General features: G+C 33.2%; 1 pseudogene; it reads right to left on the minus strand.

The window, feature by feature from the left end:
* Window positions 1-235: 235 nt before the first annotated feature.
* Window positions 236-3,984, minus strand: LOC9306314 (annotated as a pseudogene).
* Window positions 3,985-4,484: the final 500 nt, after the last annotated feature.

Raw genomic sequence — 4,484 nt, forward strand, 5'->3', positions numbered from 1 at the left:
CACTCTCCTATATTATGTCGTTGAATCATATGAGAAACTTATCCATTTGAATTCTTTGTTGTAGCGTAAACCATAAAGTGGCAATTCCACATTATATTCACACTTTCAACCAAAACGAAATGGGAAGAACACAAAGTTTTGATATTCATCGACCATCGTCGAAGTGTACTTAATTCTCAATTCCATGTTAGACAAAGAAATTAAACCATAGAAGATAAATCAAGCTTAAAAAGGATGACATAAGAAAACGAAATGAGATTTAGAGCAAATACTGAAAAACATCCAAATCGTCTCTCATACAGAAACAAATTGAAAAGTTGAGGAGAAAGAGTGAAAGGAAGAGAAATGTCTAAAACTTTTCTTATTCTCTCATAACACTACAATCACTCTAATAACCAACAGAGTTATCCAGTTTTGGTGTCTTCTGAGATTTGAACATCTGATCCACGTGGAAGCATAAGTACAAATCTTCGAAGTACAGGAGTCTCTGTCTTCATTGACCACCTTCACACAATAAGTATATAAACATAAGTAAGAAAAACTTAGACTACAGTTAAAATTAAATTAAATCGTGGAGTGATAAAAATGAACCTGTATCTAGACAAATGATGGATAAAAATGGCCATCTGCAACTTAACGAATTCAGCTCCTACACATAGTCTAGAACCAGAGCCAAAGGGAAGGTAAGTCCTGGAGACGTTTGCGCTCAAATCTTTTCCCTGAAAATTTAGTTTAATAAATATTTAAATTCCTAAGAATTTGCTTAGTGTAAATAAATAAAATTAAAAGATGAAGATCACATTAAAATCACCTTCCAGCGCCATGGATTAAATGCTAAAGGGTCATCATATTTTTCTGGATTGAAATGCACATAAGGATAACCCATAAAGATCCAACCAGCTGGAATTGTATAATCACCAAATTTGAACTCACGATCAATTATTCTAAGCATCGTCGGTACCGTGCTTGTGATCCTAAGAGACTCATGTATCACCTAAAATGAAACACGTACGTACCATATATGTAAGTTTCATGAACTCATGTAAATAAGTTTTAAACATACCATTATTTTATATTTTATTTTCATTTCATTTGGCCGGATGTAAAAACGGTAGGTAAGTCGTCAATATTTTTAGAAAGTTAACTACTAATTATCAAATAATCTATTTGCATCCTTGTTAAGTTATAATATATAGGATTTTGTTGGGGATACTCACCATCATGGTGAAAGTCATTGATTTGTAGTCTTCCCATGTTAAGTCAGCCTTCTCATTCTTCTCAATCTTATCTCGGACAATTCCTTCATGTTCTCTTTGCAACTCCTGCATGACTTTAGGGTTGTCGCTTATGAGCTTTATTGTAGCCGCAAGGACCATTGGTGTTGTTTCGTTAGCCAGCAAAAACAGAGTAAATATGTACTCGGTCGCACTCTCTAGACTTATAGTTTCTGCTCCTCTTTCCGTATCTCCAAAGATGGTCTTAAAAACCTCCCCCAATTCCTCTCCTGATGCTCTTTTCTTAAGTACCGTCTCTTTTAGTACCTTTATCATCCGATTTCTTGCCTATCACAAAATATGTATGCTCAGTTCAAGAAAAAATGAAGGCCCTCTATAAATTAATAATGTCGGGATAAAAAAATTCTATTAATCTATAGAGATATTAATTGATCAAATTATTAATTTATAGAAACATTTTACTAATTTTGTAATTTCTTGAAACATTATATCTAAAAAGAATTTTTTTTTATATAATCAATATCTTTCTAAAACAAATTAATGTACAAGTAGAAAAAAAAAATTATTAAGTTTAGAAAATAACACAAACTTTTTAAAATGTAGTAAAAATATTAGAATTAAACTATGTTAAGAATTAATAGAAATTTAAGAAAAACAAACAATACTAGATTCATATTTCACTAAATATTTACATATATATATATATATATATATATATATATATATATATTTATAAGTTTATACAATTATTAATTTATGATATTGATGAGACCATATGTTTACATAAGATTTTCAAAAAAGTTATTATCTTATTAATTTATCGATTTCTGTCACTTTTTACACTGGTCCCAACTCGGGACCAGAAAAATTTATTATTTTATAGAGGTTATTAATTTATCGAGTATTAATTTATAAAAGTTCTACTTTATTTGTTGGTTTTTGTGTGTAATTTTTTAAAAAATGGTTATGGGCCCTTGGACCATTACTCATTCGGCCTTTATTTGGGACAATTATGAAAAATTGAAAACACAATGGCATCTATTTTTCCACACAAATCCTATCCATATTGAGTACTATATATTAAGGTAGATGATTGAAAAATATGCACCTTCACCATTCGATAAACTCCAGTCCCCGGGATATTCCAAGCGAATCGAAACCATTCCGTTGGGAAAAATGTCCAACAGAGTGTGAGTTCTTTTGCTGCCTCTGGTTCCATCTCCCCCATTACTTTCTTCGCAAGACATTCAATAATGATCTGTAACGTTTGATGATATGTATTTGATGAGATGGTTTATTAAGTGGAAATTAATCTTGTTATGAGCTACAAAAACTGTCAAAATGGATGACATATTTTTTGTACCTTGCTTGTCGTTTCCTTCACGTCAAGACAACCTTTCCTAGCTCCTTCCTTCATGTGTGTGCGAGCCAAGAAATCAATGTCCTGAATCATCCTTAATTTCAAAGCTTGCGAACCTAAAAACTGGTTTGTCAAGCTGCGGGCATGTTTATGAGTATCCTTATTCACAAACAAGTTATTTGCCCCAAATAGCCGCACTAAGCTCTTCGGCATACCGGGAATATGATTTGTCTTTGCTATCTCCATGTTCAGTCCAATATCAGTGGAAATTATAACTTTGCCTCCAAATAAGCTTGTCCTAAAAACTGGTCCATGTCTATTTTTTTGGAAGGAAAAAAAAAAGCAAAAACTGAGACACGGTAATTGACTAAGCTAGGATAGTAATTGCTTATGAGAAAACATCATCAACATATTCTCAAGGAGAAAACGTTATTTTGCTATTTTCTTTTTCGCTTAAATGTGTTATCCAAAGAGAGATTTAATTAATTAGGATTTTTTTTTTTCTGTTCTTTGAAATTTGATTATGTATAGAAATTTCATCTAATTATATTTACTAGATATCATTCATCATTTCTTTAAAAATTATCCAATTTATTTTTCATGTAGTATGCATACAGAAACATCCATTCATTTATTATAAGGAAGTGCAGAACATCGTAAGTTTTACTTAATTGATACATGTTTAGATTTCTTAAGAAAAAAAAAATACTATATTAATTCATCCATAAAATTTATCACAATCATTTCTTAAAAGTTTTCTGTAATAATTAAGTTTATATTCAATTTTATGTATTATAGTGGTCAAAGACTTATATTTCAATTGTAGTGGTCAAATATGTAGTTGATAAGTAATTACGACATTTAAAAAGAACCAATGAATACATGAATAACCTGAGTACTTTCTCCTTCACGAATGTTGATATCTGAATAGCATCATGAGGCTTCATGAACTCGAAAGTCTCTCCGATGACTGGAAAACCCATCGATCCTGGAGGAAGTTTTCCATTACTCTTCGGATTTCTCCACTGATAGATCCAATGACACAGCTTCACCACTATGAGTGAAACTACCACAGCCCACAACTCATAAACCTCTACCATGTTAATTTTTTTTGTTTTTAGAACGTGTTTCGGGGTTTCTATCTTCCATAATTTCATATCATATATGACGATCTAACCCGGACTATGTATAATGGGTTTGGACTGCCCTTATTACTACAATTTAGGAGATATTCGTTTATGTTTTCCTACGTTTTTGCGGATATGTACTAACTATTTATATATAGGGACAATCGTATTACTGTTCAAAAAAATTTCTATCTCTTGAAGATTTTTCACTTTAGGTTCTTTAGATATTCAATGTAGGTTTTGGATCTGCTAAGGAGAAACGGTAGTGAGTGAGGTTCGGCTCTATCCTGGGAGAAGAGAAGTTTTGTGGTCAAGTCCAGTCAAGGTCGAGGACATCTGTGGATTTGGAAGAGAGAATTTTCACGGCTTAATTGTCGCTTTAGTCGTTGCAGCTGCGGCGGAAGTCATTGGAGATAAGTGGATTTTGTTGAGTGTCTCGGTGATTAATTGTAGATCCCTAGTGTTGGTGTCGGATCCCGCACCAGAAGTACGAGACCAACCAAAGATTGCCACGTGATCAAGATAATGGCCCATAAAGGATGAAGCCCATTGGACCCGTGAGCCGAAGGGACGGTCGAAGTGGTTGTCACCATTTCGAGAATCCGAAGTGATTACACTGTGACACGAGTTCGGTGTAAGAAGACACGGGTAAGTCGGTTTACGGACACTTGGGCCAAAAGAGGCGAGGCCCACGAAGATCAGAGTCAACTCAAATTCAAACGTTGAGCATTAAAGCCGGAGAATCAAAACGGACACATTTAA

The sequence above is a fragment of the Arabidopsis lyrata genome (genome assembly GCF_000004255.2).
Source record: "Arabidopsis lyrata subsp. lyrata unplaced genomic scaffold ARALYscaffold_7, whole genome shotgun sequence".
In the NCBI taxonomy this organism is placed as follows: Eukaryota; Viridiplantae; Streptophyta; class Magnoliopsida; order Brassicales; family Brassicaceae; genus Arabidopsis; species Arabidopsis lyrata.